We start from the raw sequence: 13,681 nt of genomic DNA on the forward strand, positions 1-13,681 counted from the left end.
CATATACCCATCTATCATTTATTGAGTTCCTACTTTGTGCCAGGCACTGAGATAAAACCTCATACTACAGTGGGAGAAAGACACACATAAACATAGCATTGGTACTATGCAGGAATTCCAGATGCCAAATCCATGTTGGCTGACCTGGATGAGCACAGGTGTTCATGGGACCATTAGGAGTCCTTTGGCCAAAAGACTCATTATCGGGTAATACAGAACAGGAAGCTGGAAAGCTAGGCAGGGAACTGGATTATTAATGACTTTGCAGGCGATGTCAGAGTTCTGATTTCTTCTGGCAGTGGGAATGACTGAAGGTTTTTAAGCTGAGGGGTGACATACTCTATGCTCTCTGGGCAATAGTAAAGGTGATGGGTTGAAAGAGGTGAGTCTGGATCCAAGGGGACTTGTCGGAAAGCCAGTGCAATAGTCCAAGTGAAGGATCGCAAAGGCTTGAATAAGCCAGTGGTGCCAGGGATGGAGAAAAGGATCCGAAGGCGGAATAGAATTGACAGAACTCAGGGGCTGGCTGATGAGCTTCTAAAATAAAGAGAAGAATCAGGAGGGGATTGGGCAATTGGTTAGGAGCTTATTTATAGGAACAGGAACAAGAGTGAGTTGGAACAGAAGGGAGAGGCAGGTAAGAGGTAGCGCTTCAGATGTGCTGACGTTGAGGTGTCTCTGAGACATCCAAGGTTATATCTCTAATATCCATCTGGTGCTAAGAGAAATATCTGAGACAGATACCTGTTCTATGTTCTAAGACGTAACTAAGGAGACAGGACAGTACGTGCACATGGAAACAATTAACAAACAAAGAAGCATGGAACATTTTTTGTGCTGAATTGCCTTAAATGGGGTAAGCATGGGTTCAGAGTTCACAGAACAGGGAGACATGTGTCAGCTGGCTCAGCAGGGGAGGGAGCTTGGCCCTGAGGGATGAGTAGAATTCAGACAAGTAGAGGAAGGGCATTTCAATGGTCAGAACCTGCACCAGCCAAGTCAAATGGTGGAGGGAGAAGCTTAGAGAGAAGCTTAAGCTAAAGAGCATGGGAATCTTGAGTGAAAAGTAAGGGCAGATTCCTTGGGGTCCTGAAAAATCAGGAAGAAGAATGGATGCTTATCACCATAGAGAACAAAAAGCTAATACACATTTTTGGAGAGAAGAATATCATGATGGAAGTGTTTAACCATCCAATCCACATGTAGTTTATATGGGGATGTAAGTCATCTTCTTGGTATTTATGTCTGTGCCCAACACAAAGTTATCATCTCTTCAATAAAGCCCTTAGATCGCCTACATTTATATAGAGGATTCTTAAAAAGGAAACTTTATAAAAGATAGACCAAGGTGAAGAAGCAGAATAACTGTGAAATTTCACAATGCCAAGTATCATTCCAATAAATGACTCTGCTAACAAATATTTCCATGTTCTGCAGATGGTCTGTGATAACAGTGCTGTGTTGAGCAGCTTAAAATGTGTCTACTGTCTTGAGAAATCCCGTTGAACACATGCTTTCCTCTATCCTCGACCACCCAGGTCACTGTCTATGGTGAATCTGAAATATTTATGAGCTACCCAAAATCTTGGGTTAAGATAGAAACATAGGAACAGAAATCCTTTTTTTCTTTCTAACAATTATGTCAAAAATCTGACAAAGAATTTTTATGTAATTCCTAGGTAGGAGAATTAGCATAGGAGTTATAGTTTGAATAATAGGGACCTGATTTCTTACACTCTGAGTTTTTGTAAGTTGAGCAGACTGACACAATACCTCTACCTACCACCATGGCCACCACCTCCACAGCACCCACACAGAAGACATGTGACTAGGGTGGTCATTGGGATTGGTTCAGGAATGCATACATAACACTGGCAGATACTGTTTGGTACCTACACAGTCCACCACTTCTTCCTTGCTAATTGAATGGATTTTGTTTAGCTATTGGGTGACCTGAGAGACATCCATGGGCTCACACCTAGCCCCAAAGGAGAAATGTTAATAATCTGAAAACTACCAAGATACGTGTATTTCCCTTGAAAAGGATTGGTTAAGAGTGAGCATGTGATGTAATTCACCCATGAGATAGAAGGAGTGGTCTGTCCCTTCAGTGTCTTCTGTAGAGATTATCTGCATTGTGTGTGTGTGTGTGTGTTCCAATAAAATCTGCATAGCCCTAGCCAGTTTTTCTCAGTGGTTATAGATCATCCTGCAGAACGAAGGGTCTTGGGTTCGATTCCGGGTCAAAGGCATGTACCTGGGTTGCAGGTTCAATCCCTGGCCCAGGTTAGGAGGTAACCAATTGATGTGTCTCTCTCACATCAATGTCTCTCTCTCTCTCTCTCTCTCTTCCCTCCCTCTCTTCCACTCTCTCTAAAAATCAATGAAAAAAAATATCCTCAGATGAAGATTAATAACAAAAACAAAACAAAAAAATCTGCATTCTTAAAAAGAGACAAAAAGCAGGGACTTATTCTTTCCTATCTTTGGACATGACATTGTCATAAGAAGATGTGATGCTGGGAACTGGGTCAACCATCTAAGTCAAGAGAGCCATGGAGAAGCCGCCCAGGTGCCCTGACATGATGGATGCCCTGAGTTCACTGACTCTGGAACTGCCTCTACCTGCAGGCTTCCTGCTATGTGAGAAATATCAGCCCCTTTTATCCAGTTTTGCATTATTTGTGGCCAAAACCATCCTAAACTTATTCGGTTCAAACCTGGCACTTGCTGCCATGCTTGGACAGTAGCAGTTCCCCTTCCATTGATGGGAGGCGTCTGATAGGCTGTGGCCCTGCAGCTCTCACCAGCCTCCGTGAAGGAGGCAACAACCGAACATAAAGCTGGCAGAGCGGGAAGCATTGCCTGGAGATGGAGAAAGGAAATTCCCAATGTCATTGTTTGAGCACCTACATCCAGTTTTCCATGAAGTTACCCCCAAATCTTTCAGTTGCATGAAACAAAATGTTCCCCTTTTTGCTCTTTGAGAGGTTTTTCTTCCACTTGTAATTTAAAGAGACCTACACAAATTTAGGCAAAGAGAGAGAAAGACAAACTGTCTGAAATAAATAACATATGGGAACTCTAGGTGTGTGGTACACAGCAGGCACTCAATAAATAATGGGGGACCATCTACCTAGGCTTCCTGAACCTCTTTTACACTTCAGTCAAGACATCATCACAGAGCAAAAGTTGAGCGAGTTCCAGTATTGTCCAACTCCCTCCACCTCCCCAATCTCGAATGTTCCACAACTTGAAATAAAACCTATCTCCGCATCCGTAGCAGTCCCCAAAGCAAGTAAGAAAAGGAAGCAAGGTGGCCAGTGAACACGGCCTTTCCTTCTTTCCCTTCCTACTTTATAGAAAGTTTTTTTATTAGTATTAGGTCATTTTCATATAAATTATCCCCAGCTGTTTCACCCTCAGCTTCTGCCAAATGGCTCGGAACAATTCCCAGCATTGTGTCAATGATGACGGCAGGTCACGTCTGGCTCAGCCCTCAGCTGTAGCGCAGTGGGTTTGTGTGCTAGGGCTTGTCTGCTCTACAAGTGCCGAAGTCCTGGAGACCAGGAGCAGGCTTCCTGTGGAACACTCAGTGCCTAATGCGGCGTCTTACACGCTGAAGGCACCTAGTGACATTCGCTGATTGACTAAGTGAATGATTCAGCCTCAGTCTCCCTTCATATATAGGAGAAAGCAGGGGTGTTCTTTCGAGATGAGTCAGGCCACAGAGTCCAAAGCAGATCATTTACCTCCCGGGAGCAACTCTTCACTGCAAGCTGCAGGGGCTCTCTCTGGCTGGTTCGTCAGGAAAGGAGTTTATTTCAGAGATAGTGGGGAGCACAAAAGTTGCCGGTGGGGGCCGGGGGGATGGCTGGAGAACAGACCTCACTTTCTATAAACAAAGCCCCATTACAAACCACAGATCTGGTCAGATAAGGAAACTACTCCACCTGAGCCCCGGAGGGAAATGCTGCCGTGGCCACCAGGGCCACCAAAATGCAGGCGGATACTTTCCCATGCTCCTCACGTCTGAGCGGCAGACTCATGCCGATGCCTCTGACGGGCAGATTCTGGGTCCATCCCTGCATCCCTGCGGCAAAAGGGCCCGGAGCCTGAGCCGACGTCTCTGCTGGGCGGTAACAGCTCATTGTGAGGGGTTCCCCTAGATACCGAAAGGCCCCCCAAAGGATGATGGAGGGTCATGAGCCTGGCGCATGCTCCCTACTTAGGAACTCAGAAGCTCAGGCAGGAAGTCATCTGCGTGAGTTGCCTGCCACCTGCCCAGGCCCCCAAGAGGGCAACACCTGACTCCAGGTCCCCCTGAGCCGGAGCTTCGGGCTCTTCCCCTCGGTCTGGGTCTGGCATTGGCCCCCAGGCTGGCCCTGGGCAGGGAGGACCCTGGAAGGGATGCGAGAAAGGTGTGGAGGTTTAAGAACCATCTCAAATGATTGGTTGAAAGTAAATGCTAAGGAATTTGTGGCCATTACCTCAGGGCTTTGTGAGGCAGGTAGAAATTCCCTTCACTCCACATCAAAGCAATGAACCGGAGAGAAGGTTCTTCGACTGGTTGGCCCCGCACTGCCCACCCGGCTCCGTGTCTCCCACCTTCTCTCATGGGCCTTCTTGTACTCTGACAACATTTTCAAATCCGTTGGCTCTTCCCTTTTGAAAACTTCTCAACTGAAATACAAGGTCTTTTCATTTCTCAGTTTCCCAACTGTTTATTCAGGTAGATTTTCCAAAACTCCTTGAACAAAACAATGCAGACTTTGAGAAATACTCACAGATTGTTTTTTAAAAAGCTTAAACTATCTCCACTCCCTGCCTGTATGGACCTGGAATCCTCTGTCTCACAATTGCTGGGCAGGCTTCTCTCTCTCTCTGGGAAGTGACAGACAGGTCATCACAGCCTGCCACACAACCCATACGATGCTCTCAAACCAGCAAAACAACATTTACCCTCACGGCACACACGTTCTGTAGTTACTGCTTATGTGAAAATAAGCCTCAGCAGAAAGCTATGAGAAAAATCACTTCAAAACAGAACCCCTCACTTGCCAACACTGCCCAGATGTTTACTGATGCGTACAGGCCATTTACATGCACTGCCCTTCGCTTAAGAGCTAACAGTTCACAAATTGCTCCAAGAGTCAATCGTGTTGACAAGGTGACAACATGGAATTGAAAAATGCTGTCAACTCCGTGATCTGTCTGCAAATTACCCACGATAATCAGTGATTCCTGATTTCATTATTTCTCCCAGCACCCACTCTAGGACGCTAAGTGTGTTTTGGTGACATGCCCCGGTGAGGACATGGCCCAGTATTGTTCCCTCATGCCTTTTAATGGAAGGCAGCTGTTGCCATGGCGAGACCTAGGTGTGAATCGTGGCTCTGTCTCTTGCTGTAGGACTTTAGGTTCATTATTTTACCTCCTTAACACTCCATTTTTCTATCTTAGCACTGCTATACCCTCAAGATGCTTTGAGAGGGCCAAACTGAAGGCATTAACAAGCAGGGATGCGATACATGTTAGTATATGTAACATATACTCAAAGTATACATTTCCACTTGAATTAGGAGGTAGGGATGGATATTACTTGGTAGATATACTGATGGACTTCATTTCCATCAGGCTAATATGCTTTACAACAGACCAGGAGGAGACCAGACCAGGACTGCACACTGAAAATATGCTAAAACCTCTCTCCTGTCTCCAATTCCTATAAATGACAAGAAAAAAGTGTAATTGAAAACAGCACTAGAGGTACAGCCACTATGGAAGACAGTATGGAGTTTTCTCAAAAAAATGGAAATGGAACTCCCATTTGACCCTGTGATCCCACTTCTAGGAATATATCCCAAGAAACCAGAAATACCAATCAGAAAGGATATATGCACCCCTATGTTCATAGCAGCACAATTCACCATAGCTAAGATTTGGAAACAGCCTAAGTGCCCATCAGTAGATGAATGGATTAGAAAACTTTGGTACATCTACACGATGGAATACTATGCTGCTGTAAAAAAGAAGGAGCTCTTACCATTTGCAACAGCATGGATGGAACTGGAGAGCATTATGCTAAGTGAAATAAGCCAGTCAATAAAGGAAAAATACCACATGATCTCACTCATTCATGGATAATAGAGACCATTATAAACTTTTGAACAATAATAGTTACAGAGGCAGAGTTGCCTCGAACACACTGTCAAACTACAGCAGGAAGGCCGGGGAGGGTTGCGGGGTAGGAGGGGTGGTAAGAGATCAACCAAAGGACTTGTATGCATGCATATAAGCATAACCAATGGACATAAGACACTGGGGGGTAGGGGAGGCCAGGGGATTGTCAAGGGCGGGGGGAAAAAAAGGAGAAATATGTAATACTCTTTGTAATAATTTAAGCAATAAAAAAAATATTTAAAAAAAAAACAGCACTAGAAAGTAAAACTTAGTGTCCTCCATAGGCCAGAAATTATAGAAATTCCTGAAAAATTAAAGGCAGATGAGTTTCTAATAAAGGGAAAAAATAATAGCCAGAACAATAGAAGAGGACCGAGGGAGAGGGTGAGAATGAATGTCTGTGGGGTCCAAGCTGAGGGAGGATCTGGGTTTGAGCAGAAGGGTGATTGGTGGCGGCAGAGGCATCGGAAAGCTTGAGCCCTTTGTCCCTCTGCTTCCTGTGTCCCAGGTAGAGGCTTCCGCCCAAGGTGGGAGCAGTGCACAGCCAGAGAGAGGTGGCCTGGGGACGGTACTTACTGCCATCCGGAAGGAAGGGGCCTCCATCGCCCACAGGCCACAGGCCACAGCTCCGCCTGGAACCCTGGAGACAGGCCAGGTAATCGGGTCCAGCAGAGACGGACTAACCAACCCCGCAAATACTGAAGGGAAAGTAGCCCTCAGAATGAAGGCACCACCGTCATCACGTGGATAAACGAGCAGCCAAAGAAGCAAAGGTGATGGAATAAACCAATGGGACTTTAGAAGATGTAGGCGCCGTACAGGGAGTTAACATCCACAGAGGAATAAGAGAGGAGAATGGCTCCTTTTAACTAAAACTGGTTCTTACAAACAACAACTGGGAAACTTGGAAAGGAAAATTGTAGTTATTGGGGGGGGGGGGGGAGGAATTAACTCAATAAATGTGCTGAATAACAGAAAATATATAATTGAAGAATGATTACTTAGTTAGAAGATATAACTGAGGGATTCTCCTGGAACACAGCTCTCAAAGGACAAATAAATGATAAATGTTTAAAAAATTAATTAAATTTCAAAAGAAAAGAGAGAGAGAACAGAGAGAAGAAATACTCACAGGTAAACAAGAAAGAAAAATATTTTCAAAAAAGATTTAAAAATCCTCATAATAAATGGATTCAACAAATGTCCAGCAGGGTGAAAGAAAATAGACCAACACCAGGCACATAAGATGACATTTGTGGCTGGGGGTGGAAATTGGCTACAAAGAAATAAGGATCAGATTGTTGTGAGTTTTCTCATAAAAAATACTGAATGCAAAAATACACTGAAGCAGTATTTTCCATTTTATATGGTAAAATAATTATGATTTCGAAAGTCTATATTCAGTCCCAGGGTCAATAAGAAATAAAGCTATTGTAGACATGCAAGAATATAGGAAGTCTTCCACCTACATTTTACTAGCTGGAAGAATATTTTAAAAATCAGCCATGACCAAAAACTAACCAACCAAGCCCTGGCTGGTGTTTCTCAGGGGTTAAATGTCAGCCTGCAAACTGAAGTATCATGTGTTCTATTCTGGATCAAGGGCACATCCTGGGTTGCAGGTTCAATTGCCAGCCCAGTCAGGGTACATGCAGGAGGCAACCAATCAATGTGTCTCTCTCACATCAATGTTTCTCTCCTTCTCCCTCCCCCCTCCCTCTCTTCTCCCTCTACCTCCCTCCCTTCCACCCTCTTTAAATATCAATGGGAAAAATACCCTCTGATGAGAATTAACAAAAAACAACAACCTAATTTAAGAGAAAAAAATTATACACTCAAAATGATGATGACAATTCCAAATGATCTTGACGTGAAAGATGGTGTCCAGGGAAAGAGAAGAAAGTGGAATTGTGGCAGGGAGATTCAGGACAGAAAGAAGGAAGTAAAAGTGGGCTTTTGTTCTTATCTGGTTTAGGGAAAGGATGTAGATATTAACTCATTCTATATGTTAATACTAAAAATGTGCTTACAGGTAACTGGTAAAAACCTTAATCACCAAAAGACAGATAAGAGTTCACTTCCAAATCAATGAAGGTAGGGAAATAAAACTTGAAAACTCCATCTTCACCCAAAAGTCAGAAATGGGATTAAAGGTAGAGATCAGGGCAAAAAAGAGAAAGAAACTAAGGAAAAGAGAAGTAGAAATTAAGAATGCAAGAGAGGAGACCAAGATGGCGGCGTAGGTAAACACCGGAGACCGCTGCCACAAACAACCATTTCAAAAATACAACTAAAAGACGGAACGGACATCACCCAGAACCACAGGAAAGCTGGCTGAAGAGAGACTCTACAACTAGAAGGAAAGAGAACAGCAAACCGAGGCTCAGAGGCGGCGCAGTGTGGAAAATACAAAGGTACCGAGGTGCGCGCGCAAAGCGGGCTGGTGGCTGAGGGCGCGGTTGTCGTTTTCGGTCGGGAGTGAGTCTCAGACTCTGGGCTCCAGATCCGGGTGAGTCTCTAGGGACCCAGACTCAAACGGGAGAAGCGGGATTATCCGGCATCAGTTGGAACCTGAGGGCAGCTTTCTCTCCGAGGTTTGCAGCAGCTGCAGGGGTTCTGAGAAGCAGAGCCTCTGGGAACGGGACTGAGAGCGGCTCCTCCGCCCGCCCTGTGGATCCCGCCCCGCCCAAACCCTGCGCACAGCCATTTGCCGATCGCCTCAGGCAAAGGCTGGATTAGCGCCTCCCCAGAAGGCAGACGTTTTCCACACAGCTGTTTCCTGCAGCCAGTCGGCCTGGTGGTCAAATCCCTCTAGTGTTAACTACAACAATTAAGGCTTGGCTAGAACAAGACTGCGCACAAAGACCACAAGGGGGTGCACCAAGAAAGCATAAAAGATGCGGAGACAAAAAAACATGACAGAAATGGAGGATATGGAGCTAAGAATCGCAATTTTGAGGGCTTGCCATAAATTTGTGCAGAGCCTCACAAAAACTAATGAGACCCTCGATGCTACGATAAAGAAATTAGAAAGTAAGCATACACGGACTGAAATAAAGAATATTATACCCAATAGCAGACCAGAGGAGCACAAGAATCAAACCAAAGATTTGACAAAAAACACCCAACTGGAAAAGCAAAATGAAAAAAGAATCCGAAAGTGTGAAGATAGTGTAAGGAGCCTCTGGGACAGTTTCAAGCGTACCAACATCAGAATAATAGGGGTGCCAGAAGATGAAAGACAGCAAGATATTGAAAACCTATTTCAAGAAATAATGGCAGAAAACTTCCCCCACCTGGTGAAAGAAATGGACTTACAGGTCCAAGAAGCGCAGAGAACCCCAAACAAAAGGAATCCAAAGAGGACCACACCAAGACACATCATCATTAAAATGCCAAGAGCAAAAGACAAAGAGAGAATCTTAAAAGCAGCAAGAGAAAGAGACGCAATTACCTACAAGGGAATACCCATACGACTGTCAGCTGATTTCTCAACAGAAACTTTGCAGGCCAGAAGGGAATGGCAAGAAATATTCAAAGTGCTGAATACCAAGAACCTACAACCAAGATTACTTTATCCAGCAAAGCTATCATTCAGAACTGAAGGTCAGATAAAGAGCTTCACAGACAAGGAAAAGCTAAAGGAGTTCATCACCACTAAACCAGTATTATACGAAATACTGAAAGGTATCCTTTAAGAAGAGGAAGAAGAAAAAGGTAAAGATACAAATTGTGAACAACAAACATGCATCTATCAACAAGTGAATCTAAGAATCAAGTGAATAAATAATCTGATGTACAGAATGAACTGGTGATTATAATGAATCAGGGACATAGAAAGGGAATGGACTGACTATTTTTGGGGGGGTAAGGGGAATGGGAGATTCGGGAAGAGACTGGACAAAAATCGTGCACCTATGGATGAGGACAGTGGGTGGGGAGTGAGGGCGGAGGGTGGGGCGGGAACTGGAAGGAGGGGAGTTATGGGGGGGGGGGGAGAGGAACAAATGTAATCTGAACAATAAAAATTTAATTAAAAAAATAAAATAAAATAAAAATAAAAAAAAAAAATAAAATAAAATAAAAAAATAAAAACTTGGAATTATCTGGTCCTTTCTGCCAAGTGCAGAAATTCACACTGATTCATGTCAGTTCCCTTCCCATGATCACATCTCTCATTTATAATTGCTAAATATGCCAGGTTCGCAAAGTTTCCCCCATTTGAGTGCCCTATGCGAATTTGTGAACAAATACCATTCCTCCAACTGTTCTATTTGAATATAAAAATATCCATATCAGCACAGACTACACAAACTTGGGGCCAGAGGCATGTGATGCAGCAAAGAACAGCACCAATTCAGGAGTCAGAGTGTAGGGGTGTGGATATGTCTCAGGTGTATGCTTGCCATAGGACTTGGGGGTCCCCAGTTACCTTCTCTGAGCCTATTTTTCTGATCCCCAGATTGGGAGAAACTAGACTTTCCATGTTCCTCTCATGGATAACTGGGAGAATCATATGAGATCATGGATAACTTTTTAAAAAATCTGTTCATGATCCTTATTTTGAAAATAAAGAAAAGATATATAAAGAAAGACAGGTCATTGAAGCCAGGAAACTTGGTGCCGAGTGATAGGGACTGAGTTCCAATCTTCCTACAAACTCACTTCCACTTCTTCCTTGGGATGCAGTGTCTCCATCAGATAAATGAGGAGTCAAGACTGAATGATCTTTTATGTCTCCTCTAATTCTAATTGAGTCTTTGTAGCATTATTAAACAGTACTATCATTTTAGTCTGAATTGAAATAGAGTTATACCAGTATTTGAATTAATCCTCTGACTGCCTTCAGAGCCAGGGTTTGTCCACTGTAGTATGAGACATAGGATTATGATCTGGAGAAGTAAAACTTGGCATAGGTAACAACTGCAAGCGATATGAGGCCCTAAGTTGGATCACAGAGCAATAACAAAAAATGAGTGAGAGCCGAAGCCGGTTTGGCTCAGTGGATGGAGCGTCGGACTGCGGACTGAAGGGTCCCGGGTTCGATTCCGGTCAAGGGCATGTACCTGGGTTGCGGGCACATCTCCAGTGGGAGATGTGCAGGAGGCAGCTGGTCGATGTTTCTCTCTCATCGATGTTTCTAACTCTCTATCTCTCTCCCTTCCTCTCTGTGAAAAATCAATAAAATATATTTAAAAAAAAAAAAAGAATGCAAGAATAAATCCAAATGTATACAAAAACCACAATAAGTGTGAAAGTGTTATATAGTCTATTAAAAAACAAGGCTCATTACTTGTTTTTCTAATCCAGCCAAATGCTTTTTATAATAAAAGGGCCTTTAATTCAGGTCACAAAACAAAATTTACTCTCAAAAATAATACACAGGAACATTCTAGCTGCTTATTCCACAAAGCCCAATAGGCACCTGGAGTCATTCAAAAAAGTTATATATTTGTTTTAATTATTTTCAGTGTCTGGGAGCTATAAATGACAGTAAGATTCCTTTTGTTCATTCTTGCCCAAAGGTCTCAAATTTCTTCTCTGGGACTTAATCTTCCTTTCCATCCTGAAAACACCCTTGGCCTAGACATGTAAGCATCGTAATTAAAATTAATTTCTTACTTAGTAATAGCAATGTGCAGCTATACTGAGCTCCAAATGTAACCCCTGAAAAAACAATTTCAAAGTTTTAAAATCAATTGATAGAGTAATATAAAATGCCTTTCTATTCAGCAAAATAAGAGCATGTGATAGGGGTGAATGACTAATAATTCTGTTGTTCCACCAAGAATAGCCATCTTTGCCCTAACTGGTTTGGCTCAGTGGCTAGAGCGTTGGCCTGCAGACTGAAAGGTCCCAGGTTCGATTCCGGTCAAGGGCATGTACCTTGGTTGCGGGCACATCCCCAGTGGGGGGTGTGCAGGAGGCAGCTGATTGATGTTTCTCTCTCATGGATGTTTCTATCTCTCTATCCTCTCCATTCCTCTCTGTAAAAAAAAATCAATAACATATATTTTTTTTAAAAAGAATAACACTAAAGTTTGGACAGCCTCAGTGGGGCTGAGAAGCTTTGCATTTATGAGCCATGCCATTCTCTAGATTGAAGGGCAAAATAATTCATTCTCCACCCCTTTCCTATTGAGTTACCAACCCCCAGCTCTCCAGAGACTCATCTCCAATCCCACAGAATGTGAAGCCCTGCTCAGAGGTTGAATGTCATCCGCACATTCTCAGAACGCTTGCCGAAGGGAGTTCAAATCCTGGTGTACTGGCCAGTGTCTCCTTCACCCTTCCTTTCGCAAACTTGATCTCTGCCTTCTAATCTGGTAACCCGATGTTCCCTGGGGCCAGTTATCACCAGTTCCACAATCTACAAAACTTAGCCAGGCACAGAGCCATCTTTGAAATCAAAGCACACCACGCTCAGACCTACTCTCAACGCCAAACTTTTGATCTGCCATTTGTTCTCCCTTCCCTTCCCTCCCGGGATCATGGCCCAGATGGCACTCTTCGTTGGTGCTGTGTCCCGCTCCTGACACAGAACAACCAAAGTTCACATTTCCAAATATGGAAGCAAGGGTTCAGAACTGAGGGTGCTACACCATGTAAGGGCATAGATTTCTCAAGGCGTTTCAAAGATTTGGATATCTGCTACCACAATTGATCATTCTTCAAGTTGATGTTATGTTGACTAAACTATAAATATTTTAGCAGTGGATTCACTCGTGTTTTAAAGACACTGAGCACTTACCCAAACACAGGTTCATTATCCATAGACTATTTCAGGTAGCTTAGGCAACATCCTTTTACGTGTAGAAAGGGAGTACAAAACAGTTAAAGAGATGGGATAGATTTGCATTAGTATCTTACTCATAAAAGTGAGGAGGTGAAACCTTTTATTTTATTTTATATTTTGGAAGTTACTAAGCAAGAAACCCAAATAGACTAGAAATTTTAATGATGAGAATCCAATAGCAGAATAAAAGCCAATTCTCATTTACATGCCCCTATGCAGAATTATTTAGATGGATAGGTGGGGGAGAAAGAAGGGAGAGGAAGGGAGGGAAGGAGGAAGGGAGGGAGGGAGGGACCTAAACAAGTCACACATGAAAGAAAATATTTGAGTTTGGAGGTAGAGATTTTGAGACCTAGTAGGAAAAAGGTGTGAAGTTACTGTAGTAAATGGCACCATAGGAACTAACCCTATTTCCAATCAAAATTTAAAACCAAAACAATTTGTATGATCAATTATTGTTAAGAGACTCTGCATGGCACCAGAAGAGATATAAAGAACAGTACATTTTCTTAAATAGATAACTCCTCTGCTTAAAAGATTCAGTAACTTCCTCTGCAGGATTCAAAAGATGCCCATGACTAGGTCCCTGAGCATCTCCTTACATCCCATAACCCAATGATGCCAAACTGTGTTAGGATTCTCTCATTTCACTTTTTCATATCTTTGCATATGCTGTTCAATAGCTAGTCCACCCATCCAGGA

Source organism: Myotis yumanensis, unplaced genomic scaffold (assembly GCF_028538775.1).
Source record: "Myotis yumanensis isolate MYYU_CA2020_CCGP unplaced genomic scaffold, mMyoYum1.0.hap1 SCAF_15, whole genome shotgun sequence".
Lineage (NCBI taxonomy): Eukaryota > Metazoa > Chordata > Mammalia > Chiroptera > Vespertilionidae > Myotis > Myotis yumanensis.